Source organism: Ambystoma mexicanum, chromosome 6q, assembly GCF_040938575.1.
Source record: "Ambystoma mexicanum isolate Mex_15411 chromosome 6q, UKY_AmexF1_1, whole genome shotgun sequence".
Classification (NCBI taxonomy): Eukaryota; Metazoa; Chordata; class Amphibia; order Caudata; family Ambystomatidae; genus Ambystoma; species Ambystoma mexicanum.
The window spans coordinates 1346300388-1346313067 of NC_090937.1; the positions used below are offsets into that span (position 1 = coordinate 1346300388).

Genomic DNA, 12680 nt, shown 5'->3' on the forward strand with positions numbered 1-12680 from the left:
ATGGCATAAACCCAGAAAAGGATTTGATCACTTTTATTCCATGGAGTAAGGGTTCGCCGCGCACAGTGCCTTGCTCAGAGAAGTGGGAGACGACACATCAGGACTTTGCGCGTGCAGCTTCGAAAACCGCTAGTTACAGACCCTCAGGCAGCAGCTCAAAGCCCGGGGAGCAGGCATACCACCATCCCCGAGAACGCGGGGGCCACCGTGCTCTCGCCAATAGAGAAAGGCACCCCTGCAGGATAGAAAGGAGAACGGGTGCTAAGTCCCGATACAGTTGCGCCCCTTCCCTCAAAGCGCTCCCGCCTCCCCTTTGGGGAGATTCTTCCTTTCAGAGCTAGTACTCACCCGTGTATCCCCGCTGACATCAGAAGCATTTAAAACGCACGCCGGTCAAAAGTAAGGAAGAGGAACTGCCGGAAGTGACGTTGTTGCGAAAACCGGAAAAACATAGCAACTGGAAAGAGCAAAACATACTAGCCTCTGGACGCCCAGGTGAGGTTCGCAGAATCATGCCAGCTGTCACTTCTCACGTGTGGACGCTCTCGCGTACCCAGACGGGTGTAGGTCGTTGTGCGCAGTTTTAGAAAGACAGGCCACTTTAGGGCGGTATTTACACGGAGCATTGAGAGATACTACTACTCTGAATGTACTCTGTTTGGGAACTTGCTAGGGTGAAGAAGGAAAGCCGTGGAAGTAATGAAAAAAAGAGCGTCACAAATGTATAGGTCTGGGAAAGTGGAAGGGCTTCGCGAATGTCATGCATGTTATCGTGTTATAGGAGCATTCAATAAAGACAAACGGGGACCGAGCGACCCGCAACATTTTCTTGGGGCTTTTGGGAGGGTGATAGAATTAAAGAGCGCGTTGTGAGTGGTCAGCCCACACGCAAGGCCCCTCCAAGTACCTGAACATCCACTATTAGTTATAGCTTTGTGTCGTGCACTTTGGTCTGGGAATCAAACAGGGCACCTTGGCACCGACTACTGGCTCCCGTCTAGCTGTAAACCCTATATCAGCATCTCACCATGGACTGGATGTGTTGCCTGCAGGCTACTCACAGATAGCTGCAGTATGTGCATTCACTTATTGAGCTCACGCCCTCCTTCCTCTGAGACCAGGACACTGAATATCTGTTGTGCCTCCCTTGAGCTCATCGGCTGTATCTTTCACTCGGATTCCCATTCAATTCAGAGGTTATTTAGTTTTATGAAGAGACGCTAATCGCGAGGAATGTGTGAGCAACTAAAAGCTGAGCAGCTCTGTCAGTTTGGCTTCATCATGGTGGGTATATTTATATTGTCAGGGCAGGTTACTGTCTACCACTGTGCGTTCATTGTTTCTACCGCTCATGTTAAAACGTAAACACTCTGCTCTCAGAGGTTAGATATTTGATAGGATCTTGATTTGGTACCCTTTTCCCATTCGTGTCACGATGAAAGAGTAAAGGCTGATTTCTGCTTTCTGCTTCATCTTTCTCAATTTGGGAGGACTAACCCAGTGGCTTGCTCCACCACTGAAGTCTAAGTTGAAATGTTATAGAAAAACTTTATAGTAATTGATATATGTACTTTTTTTTTTAAGAAAAAGTGTGTTTAGTTTATGCATAAACTTTTACACTTCAACAAATAAACTTTAACACTTCCGTAAAATAAAATGTACACAAGAATACAAAATAAAACCAACGTTACGTACGTGTTGAAGCACGTTCTTACAAAGCCTGGTACAGTCACATCAGTTTCCATTTGTTAGTCTCATCAATTTTGCTATCACCCAATTAACTGTTTCCACACAGACTGAATATTCCTATTCAACCGTTCTAAATGATCTAACGATCATTCATTTTTCACATGGTCATAATTCCTTTGTCCTCACAAATTGTCTCTAATCTGCTATGCCATGCAACATTTCATTTTTTAGTTCCTCGAAAATATATGCCAGCAGAGTACTGAGGGTTATTATTAGACTCTCATTTGTGGTCGTCATCTTTCTCACCCAAAAATTGTCTGACAGTACCCAATGGATCGAATGGGTAACATTTTCCAGTAGACGGATTCTTTGGGCTTGGAATGTCGGGCACTCCAAGACCAGGTGATACAGGGATTCGTTTGGAGCTCTGCCACATGCGCGGCAGCCTTGCATTTCTTTACAGATTTGGAGTTTCGCCCCATAACATCCATCATCAGGAAAATATTCAACCACAATCTTAAATATAAGTCCCTATGCTTTTTAGAGGGACATTTTTATATATACGATTTTGGCATATTTGCTGGGAACCATAGATGCTTGTTGTTTCTATATAATTGCACCCTATTAAGATCGTCATACTCAGAATCTCCACTTATATCATAGCTGCATAGATCTTACACTTTTTATAGATTTTTTTTTCAGGAAGATTTATGTTCGGAGTCTGTACAAATCCAATTTTGGATGTAAAAGCTCAAAGAATGTTCTTCACCTTCCATTGTTTTAGACAGTAGGGACAGGGATCTTTTTATAAATTGTGCCCACCATGATGTCAGACCCAGTTCTAGTTTAATCTACTGATCAGGGTGGATTAGAACCGACTTCCATATTTTGATTTCTAAGCAATCTAGGAAGGCTTGAACTGCAAATAATATACGTTCACAACCATGCACTATTGTTGCCGTTATTTAAAGTTTGTACAGCTCAATTAAAGGCACTATGGAATATGCACATAGATTCTTGTTTATGACTTTGATCAGGGAAATCGGCGCGTTAAGTTTCCCCTCCATCTTCCCCTTTTGGATACGGAGTTGTTCCTTTGTCGATATCGGGGAAACCCAAATAAGTTTTGCTAGTGACACGTTTAATTGCAGTACACTTTACTTGCCAAGCATATCTCCTGCTTGTGCGTTTGGTAGTAAATATCATAGCATAAGATTTAAGTGGGTTAACTTTCAGGTTGTTTGACTTCAAGAAAGCTTGCACACCGTCGAGAAGCCTTTGAAGACCTTCTGATGTGTATACCATTAATATCAGGTCGTCGGCATAGGCAATAATATTCACATTAAGGTCTTGCCATATAGGCAAGAATCTCCCCCCCCATGCCTGCCCCATGCCTGCCATATAAATCGGCTAGATAAAAATAAAAAAAATGGTTCGGGCCACTACACAGCCTTGCCTCACCCCTTTAGTTATTGGGATGGAATTGGATATGGCCCCCTGACTAAATGGATTCTTACTGAGTTATCCCAGTAAAGCTATTGTATCATTCTTAAAAGGCGCTCTTCAATACCCCAGCGCCTTAATTTTCCCCATAGTATTTGAGTATTGACGTTATCAAGGGCGGCGCTCAGATCGAGTACAGCTCAGTAGAGTGTTTCGGCAACATTTTCTCCAATGTCAGGGGTACAAGCAGACAGAGCCAAAGCGCTCATCAGGGTGCCCACGCCCTTCCTAAAGCCAGTTTGAAGAGGGATAAGGATTCTCTCCTTATCTATCCAGCTACATGGGTCCCTTAGCACTAATTTGAGCTGCTGATTTATTTATTTAGTTTATTTATTGGACATTTGTACGGCACCTATACACAGGTGTTTCCAGACGCCACAAGACAAAAAGGAGAGGGGCGGAACAGGGTAATTTATAAGAGTACAAACAACAAGGGAGGGCCTCCCTTGGCCCTCTTCCTCCTCCCACCTGTGAATAACCTCAGGGTCATCTTCAACTCCACACTCTCCTTTCTCCTCACATCTCTGACGTCTCTTAGAAGTCAACTAAACAACGAGTCTACCCTTACTTGTTCTGTTTTCAACCACAGAAATTTAGGGTGGACAGGTGTATTAGTCACTAAAACTGTCCACTAGGATATTTTGGAAAGAGAATAGGTTTGTTGATTCTAGAAATCCTCTGGAGGAGTCAGCCGCTAAATGCAGGTCACCACCCACTAAGTAGTAGGTGCTTCTAGGGAATATTTCTAAGCACAGAAAGAACTGTGAATCAACAAAGGAACTGTAAAAAAAGTGCAATCATATATTTTCAACAATTGGTGTAACAAAAAAGATGAACATTTCACATAGTACATGTGGTTAGGTACATTTAAAGTGATCAACAGAATTACAAAATAATTGTTAAAGAGAATGCAAATAACAAAACAAAAAGGCAATGCTTCGTAGTTAAATCACTAACAAAGTGGTATTCTCGAGAAGGGATTCAAATGCATGTATAAAGTTCAATAGATCCATTGCATCATTGATCCCAACTTGGATACTTTAGTTATCCTTAGTGTAGCAGAGTTATTCGATAAAGAAAGCAATGAATGCTGCAGGGTCATTAGATACTAGATATCTGATCTCTGCCGACATGGTAAGATGTTGATTAAACACAAGAATCAAAAAACTGGGGTACAGATGTTCTGGTGTTCCCTGTGTTCTTCACGTTTCGGCGGTGATGTGCAGTGGTAAGTTTGCCTTCATCAGGGCTCCTAATCGGGGACCCTGCCAGTGCTTGTAATCCCAAGCCCTCGGGTTCGCCCCATGCAGAAAATGGTGCCAGATGCCAGGACCAATCATGTAGATAGCAGGGAGTCGGAGGTGGAGCGGAGTGCTGAAGAGTCTGTGGGGCAGTTGGAGAGAGGGGACTGTGTGGAAGAGATGGTAGTACCCAGTGAGAAGAGTGAGGCTTTGATCGGAAGCGTGTATGCCAGCGGTAGTGGAGAAGGGAGGTAATGGTAGTAAGGGAGTAGGGTGACCATGTAGAGAGGGAGAGAATGAGAAAGGGAGGGGGCAAGAGAGAGTGAGAAAGAGGGGAAGTGGGAGAGTGGTGAAGGGTAGTGAGAGAGGGAGAGGAGTAAACTAGAGGGCAAGGTAGGAGAGAGTAGTTAGTGGAGGAGGGAAATGATTGGGGCAGAGGGAGAGTGAGAAGATTGGAGAGGTACCCAGGACGAAAGAGACAGGAAGATCGAAGAAGGGTGGAGATAGAGCAGGAGGAAGAGAGATGGGAGGAAGAGAGATGAGAGTGAGAGCAGGAGGTTAGCAGAGAAGATGGGAACGTAGGATAAGACTGGTGAAGAAGTAAGAAAAGAAGGGGTTGTACAGAGTAAGGGGGAGATGAGCAAAAGGAATTGAGAGTGAGGGGAAAGTGGCATAGCATTAGAGAGAGTACAGACACGATTTTGAACAACATTGATAGCCTCGGTGCAGGAACACTAGTGAATGTAGCTGTGAAGAGCCAGGAATGATATGGCATTTATAACGTGCCTATACACAAGTGTTTCAAGGAGCGGCAAGGGAGGGGAAAAGAGGGGAGACGGAGACAACGATCCTACTAGGCCAGGTGACATTAAGATTGGGCAAGTGAAGGGGGTGGGCAGGGGAAAAGTGCGGGGGGGAGGGGAAGGGCAGTGCAGTAAATAGGATAATAGTAAAATAAATAAAGACTATAAAAAAAGTGTGGCCAGCTGGTGGCAGTGCAAGGGTAAGTGCAGACACCGGGTGTCAAGTGCTAGTAGGGGCTGTAGGGGTACAGAAACAGTCCCGAGTGCAAGGGTTTCCAGGGGGGCAGTGCAGGTGTGCAACTGGCAGGGCAGGGATCTGGGCCTGAGATCAGAGGGTAACCAGTGCAGTTTCAGATTCAGGCAAGAGATCAGCAGGGGACAGGGGGGAGAAAGCAGAGGCAAAGAAGAAGGTCTTGAGGTGCTCCCAGAACCAGAGATGGTTCTCCTCAAGTTTCAGAGAGGCAGGGAGACTGTTCCAGAGGAAAGAGAAAGAGTTCTACCACCAACTCGCTGCTTGGAGAATCAACTAACTCTGAGGGAGTTGGAGGGGGATGAGTGAAGAGCTTGAGAAGGAAGATACTTAGGAAGAAAGAATTGGAGGCATTGAGGTCTCAGGCCCCAGAAGGCCTTGTGGACAATGCAGAGGGTTTTGAACTTAATCCTCGCCGCCACTGGGAGCCAGAGAAGAGAGAAGAGATTTCGGTCCTGGAGATATACGATCCCTGGATTTGAGGCCAAGGACAAGTCTCGCAGTCTTGTTTTGGATGAGTTGCAGAGGGAGGAGAGTACAAGCAGGCAGATTTAGAAAGAGGCTTTTGCTGTGGTCAAGCCTGGAGAGAACCAGAGCTCTGGAGACAGTGAGCTTCTGGGGGAAGGAGAGGAAAGGAAGAATACCTCTGAGGGGGTGCAGCTGTTAGTGTGACTTAGAGACGTCGGATATGTGAGGAGAGAAGGAGAGTGTGGTGTCAGAGATGACCCCAAGGTTTTTAGCCTCACAGGTGGGAGTAGAAAGAGGACCAAGTGAGGCCGGCCAGAGAGTGACAGGAAAGGAGTCGGCAGGTGTGCCGATGAGGAGAATCGAAGGTCTTATTGGCATTAAGGCAGAGATCATTGGTGGCACACCACTCCTGGATGGCGTCAGTCAGAGATGTGACACAGTGGATTCATGGTTTTGGTCAAAGACTTTTATTAAAATAAAAGGGGGTTGGGAAATGCCTCTCTGTCCCTACTCTAAGAGGTGTTTCCCTGCCTAAAACCAAAACTACGGATCTGTCCAATGTCAGGATGTCTAAAGCAAATCATCTTGTGTCCAAAGTACTATTCTGGCCCTCACATCTAGCCCAAATAATTCTAAGGTGAAAAGGGAAAATGTCTTTGGCTTTAGTAGTGCAAACATTTTCAAAAAGGAAATGCTTAACTCAAACACAAAATGGTCCAGATGGACAGTGTTCCTTGTTCCAGAGCATGGTTCCCTTTCCCAGGATTTCTCTTCACTCCTCCTTGTATTTCAAAAATCAACAACACAAAAAAACTTGGCTGTATCTTACTCGGATACATGGTGTAATCTCCTGCCAGGTTTCCACTTCTTTTGACATATTTTCAAACCTTTTCACTAGTTGTGAACACCAGCGCAGGGAATGGGCCAGAACAAGATAGAGCAGCGCTCTGGCATAAAACACCTTGCCAGAGCACTGATCTGTCCCCCAGACGCAGGCGCTAGCACATGACTCTCCCAGATCCTGCGCCTCTTCGAGCAGACTGTGTGCAGAAGACTTGGAGTGGAGAGCTGCCTAGTCTTCTGAAAGCAGTCTGCTCGTTAAAGCGCAGGTTGCTCATGTGTACTATCTTTCTATCTATATTATTTTTTATATGGCGCCATTTCGCCCATGGGCCTTATGGCGCTCACATAGACAAAAGCAGACAATTAACAAAGAAGCAGAGTGGTCAGGAGAGGAGGCCCTAGGAAGGTTCAAACAGCCAAAATGAGAGGAAGAACGGATTATGCCATCTCTTCATCAAACAGAAATGTCTCGTTTTTTTAAATAAGACTGTTGTTTTACAGCTTTTCAGGTCCAGAGGGAGGGGATTCCAAATAATGGGTGCCCAGAAATTGAAGCTGATGCCACTAATCCTTTTGCGGGAGACACGTGGCTGATCCAATAACTGCTTGCTATTGGAGTGAAGAGTCCTTCTTGTATGCAGTCTTTTAATCCTGTTGGCATCGTAACAAGGTGCCTTGCCAGACAGTCATTTATACGCCAGAAATAAGACTTTGAATTAGCCTTTGAGTACCAGAAGTCCACAGAGCACCGCCCTAGCACAAGGATCAGGGGCTAGCACAGAAAACTAACAACCAGATATGTTCTCAAGCTGTATTATCGCAAGTATTGCATGCACGGAAACCCGCTCTTCAACAGGCTTTCAGAAGACAACACTAGGGACTGCATGCATAAACTGTCAAAGCCTCACATACAATGTTGCAGGTGTCCAAACTGGTATATAGCAATTTGCAGACATCTCTTTTTTTAGGGTGAATATTGTGACCCATCAAAACAGAGGAGTATTATTCATTTAAAAGGGTTTCTTACTGAATCACTATAAGACATGTTCAACATTTAGAATTGTGGAGATTATGATGTTCCCATAATGCTCGTTGCTTTTATGCAATTCGCTTGAATTGGGTTCTATGAAGAGATCCTGTGTTGCACAACGTGACCCCGCCCCCTGCTTCTCACAACTCTGCCCCTCCAGCGAGGTGACCGTTCCTCCAGTACATATTTTCCATTTCCTGCACTGGTGCACACTGTTGAACTTGCCCATTCCTGGTATAGTTTTCCTGCCAGGATTTTTCCACTTAAAGGTACTTGCAGCTTGTATCTGCCTGGTACGTTCTCCTGCCAGGGCTTCTCACATAGATATATTCCTGCACTTTAATCTTCCTGGTATATTTTTCTGCCAGGGCTTTTCTCATGTGTATGTCTAGCACCTATAATTTGCCAGGTATACTCCCCTGTTTGGGCTTTCTCATTTGAGCATTGCTCAGTCTACAACTCCTACCTCCCCCTTTCTACATTTCACAACCACTCTCCCCTTTCTGTCCCCAGCGTCCAGACTCTCTCTCTCTCTGTCTCTCTCTCGCTCTCCCCCTCCCCGCTCACCTTCACCCTCTCACTCTCCACATTCCATTAGAATCTTCTTCCACTCTTTCCATTGCCACTCACTGTCACTTACATTCGTAGAATCACAGCTATGCTCTCTCCATTGGGTACCACTCACTCAGACACAATACCTCACCTGCACTAATATCTAACGTCTCCACAAACTCGCCAGCGCTAGGCTCCATCTTGTACCAAAGGTGAATTTGTACTGTCACTTGTAGTCCTAATTGTGTGTGGTGTTCACAAAGGGAACTGCATATAATTCTGCCTAACAGGCACATGCCTGGGTCCTGTTTCTCCTAGTGGGTACTGTCAGATATGAAAGGGGAAACCCATTTTAATTTGGTGCCTTCACAATACCACTCTATTCATCCGCTGTGGCTTGACAACAGATGCTATGGCTTTTGCCACAGGTGAGACATGAGATCTGAAGTTAGCCAAGCGATCTGAATCTGCTCCCGATTTTTCTTAGTTTGAGCTTTCTACCTGTGACACATAGCATGCATACTCATGATTCTTACTGTGTATTATGTTATTGATCGCCATTTCAGAATTAGTAGTATGTATATTTGATCCCCAGGTGTTTTTACCATGCATATCTGTCTAACGAGTACTTTTGTGGAGATGACCTACTGTCAAACCTTTGTACTTTGTACACGATTCCAATACAATCACCTCATTTAAACCCTCTGCACGCATTAGTTCCAGTATGCCTATCTCAAGTCCTGGCAGTGTACCCTGTGATTCTGTTTCTTCCTGCTTTTGTAGCTTTTCATCTTCTTTCCTTGGTAATTTCAATGCATTACCTGTTTTTTTTTCATTTCTACAAAGGCAGTGATTTGATTCTTGTTCATATGCCTTGTTTTCCATTTGTCATTGCAGTTGGCACAGAGTTTTACTGCATGCTGTAATTTTATATTTTCGAACACTGGTGTGTTCCCTTGTAATCTTGCCCTCTTTTCCATTTGTTTTCTACTTTGTAATGACACACTGCAAAAGAATTGAAATGGAAACTGGTATAAGCGTTTTAGTTCAATTTGTAAAGAGTATTGTTTGCAACAGCAAAGAAGTGGTCATCTTGAAGACTCATTGTTGGAGATGACGGTTCAACATACAAATTAATTCTTTTTAATACCTAAATGGAATCCTTGTGCAAAAACATCATGTAGTCCGCAAATCTTTGATCATTTCAAAGAAAGTATCCGTTGTACTCATCAAAGAGCTCTCTTCAAGTAGCACAAAGGAGTCACAGGTACAAACAGTGTATGCTATGGTTACAATAACCTCTGTTTGGTCCTTGTAATTTTAGTAGAACATTTTTGATTGAGTCAAATGGTTATATGTAAGATAGAAAAAAGGGGGAGATCCGGCATGATTGATTAAAAAGTGTAGATCAAATTTACGACGACCATACACAGGTCGTTGTGAACACATACAACCCCAGTTTGGACATAGACTATCCCGCTAGATTTTAACTTTGATTTTTATGAACTTGATTCATCCAAACATTTATGATATCACATGTACACCACCCCAGTGTTTGAAATTTAGATTCAATGAGCAGGAGCTAAATCCAGCTCCAGGGTGTCCGGAATCACCCAGTAGGCAGGAGCTACCGCTGGGGAACCAGAGGCGAGTATGACATGCACAGTGAAAGTAACTTCCTCATGAGATGCATACATTAACTTTTTGCCCATTTGGTAGCATTCATTATGTTTAAATGTGTACTATATGTGCCCCACCAATTGGCCATGGGAGCCAAAAGTAGCTCCTGGTAGCTGTTTGTTTTAAAATAGCCAGGCTCTCCTAGGCTAGAAGCAGGAGCTAAATAGCTCCCCTCAATTTCGAATCCTGCACTCTCTCAACTTGCATGCATCCACACCACAAAACAAAATCCTTTTCTCATGGACACAAATACGCACATTCCCTGTGTGCTCTGCATAGCCCTCATGAAATAGCACTTGCACGTGTATTTTCCCTTGTGCCCTCTGACACGGAATCAGATACTGTTTGTGGCGAATCCGCATTCCAGCTGAGAATCGGCCAACCATTTCTGGGATGTAGAACCCGCTTGCTCAGTTGCAGATCAGACCCATGGGCTTTTCTTAAAGCAAGGCCCTGCTTAGTCAAAAACCTCTTTAATCCAGCACAATGACATGCAATAACTTCAATGGAGACTGTGACAACATGGCGAACAGAAGGGTCTCAGACTTTGGGTCTTTTTAAAGAAAATACTTTATTAAGCAGCTGTAACCAAAACGGTGTTTAAAGAATGAAGCAGAAAGTTCAAGCGCAATTCACTTCAAAGTCCACCCCAGAATAAATAAAGAAAACCTAAGATGCACTTTACCTGTGAAGATGCGCAAAGTACTAAAACCCCTAAATTGAACTTGCCTGTCACAACTCATACTTGAACTTAAAATAAAGGTTTCCTGGATAAAATGTTCCAAAAAGTGAGTTGTCAGAATAGCCAAATTAAATGGTGCAATGAAGAAAATTAACTTAATGTCCTTCCCTTAGGTGAAAAGTGTTAAGGGTAAAATATCAAACTTAAGTCCTCTCCTAAAATAACAGTCCATCAATTCAAACAAGTATTCTCGTAGGGTCTCCTGGAGTAGACACCCAACAGGACCGCTTAGGTGAAAACTCAGACTCGGACCTCTAGTTGCCTTCCAGGTGCAGGGCCGCTTGGGCAAGGGACCAGTTGGGTCCTGCGCTTTGGTTCTTTATCTCAGTCCTCTGGGTGATTCATCACTCTCGCTCTCTTGGTTGTTTTACTATGTTGCCCCAACCCCTTGTTTGTGTTCCGTGATTTTCTCTCTCTTTCTTCCAAAGCCTTTAGCTTCTTCCCCTCTTCTGCTCCTGTTGGAGTTTGTTCTCCTTTCTCTATTTAACCTTACCCCTGTCTACCTTTCAGGGTTTTTGCCAATCCCCTGTCTTCTGCCGGGGGCCTTGTCAGTCTCTCTGGCTTCTCCCTCCTACCCCCTCTGTGGTGTATTCTCACTTCTTACTTGGTGGCCCTTTTCTATTTCTCTTGCTTTGCACCTCTCCTCTTTAGAGGTCCTGCTTCTGTCCTGATCTCTCTACCACGGTTTTAGCGAGGTGTTGCCTTAGCCTCTTCCTCCGGTCGGTCAGCTCTTCCACCTTTTTGGCTTTGGCTGTGTTGCAAGGGTACTCTCCTTCTTCCACCGGTTCACTCGGTTTCTACAGCCTCTTCTGGTGCATGGTAGCTCTTCCCCCTTTTATGCTTAAGTGGGGCTGCATGGGTACGCTTTCTTCCCCATGTGTCAATCGCTTTTCTTCAGGCGCCTTCCAGCAGGCAGTGCTCCAGCGTAGCCAAGGAATCTTCACCCAGGCAGCATCTCCTCCTTCAGGTTACAACTCCTCTTCCCTTCACCAGCGCCTTGATAGAAGTAAAGGGACTGACTGAGAGAAGTTCAGAGTGAGCCAGACTCCTCCTCATCCGTTTGGTTGCTTATTGATGGAAAGCCCTGCTTTCAGGATTGGATGGCAGGATGTTTCCAATGTGGCCCTTCTGTGTTGGGCTCTCTTTCTATTGGCCAGTTGGAGCTTCTATTAGTTCAGTTGTAGTTTTAATTGTCTTTTTTTAAATCTATTCCTGTTTTTTCCTGGGCTCTTTTTAAAATATTATTTGTCCAATCCATGGGGCTCAGGTTTTTATTTTATTAATAGTGCCCATTACATTTCTCCAGGTTCCTCTATGGGGTTTTAAACCCAGTCCTCCCATAGAGTTGGTAGTGTGAATGAGTTGGTAGTGTGAATGAGTAGTCAGGCTAATCGTAAGAGGGGTAATTAGAGCAGTAGAGCTGTACAATTGAAATCAGTAAGTACATGTAGCCAAGTAACACTTACACACTTACAGGTATACATACATATTTATCTATAATATACACAAGGTTTAAATAGGCATTCTTTTTAAAAAGTGTTATCTACTAGTAACATTCAAAGTTTGGATTCAGTTTGTAAAGGACAGTAAAAGTTCGTACATACTTTATTCAAACACATTTTCCAGCACACGGATGTGACTTCAGTTAAAGTCAGTATTGCACTTAATTTCAGTTACCAATTCAGTTATTGAGTTTGTAAAGGAAGAAAAGGTTAGAATAAGACTGAGAACATACTTTACAATTTCCTAAAGTGAGGCAGGTAAACTTTTATGTAAGTGTGCCATTTTAACGCCAAAGAACAGCATGGCTGCCGTAATCAAGAAGATAATTATTAATTCTTTCGGAGGAGTCCAAATGGAGTACTAATCTGTAAACTCA

General features: G+C 44.0%; 2 protein-coding genes across 3 annotated transcripts in view; one reads left to right on the forward strand and one right to left on the reverse strand.

Annotated features, from left to right (window-relative positions):
- The window catches only part of LYAR (Ly1 antibody reactive), a 110991-nt gene extending 110508 nt beyond the window's left edge, over window positions 1-483 (reverse strand). Inside the window, exon 1 of the mRNA XM_069631966.1 lies at window positions 349-483. The gene's annotated coding sequence lies outside the window, so the exon portion shown is untranslated. The remainder of the gene's footprint in view (window positions 1-348) is intronic.
- ZBTB49 (zinc finger and BTB domain containing 49) overlaps window positions 380-12680 on the forward strand; it is a 320838-nt gene continuing 308537 nt past the window's right edge. Inside the window, exon 1 of one of the 2 annotated variants that reach the window (XM_069631964.1) lies at window positions 380-495. The gene's annotated coding sequence lies outside the window, so the exon portion shown is untranslated. The remainder of the gene's footprint in view (window positions 496-12680) is intronic. The other variant, XM_069631965.1, reaches the window with a different exon arrangement.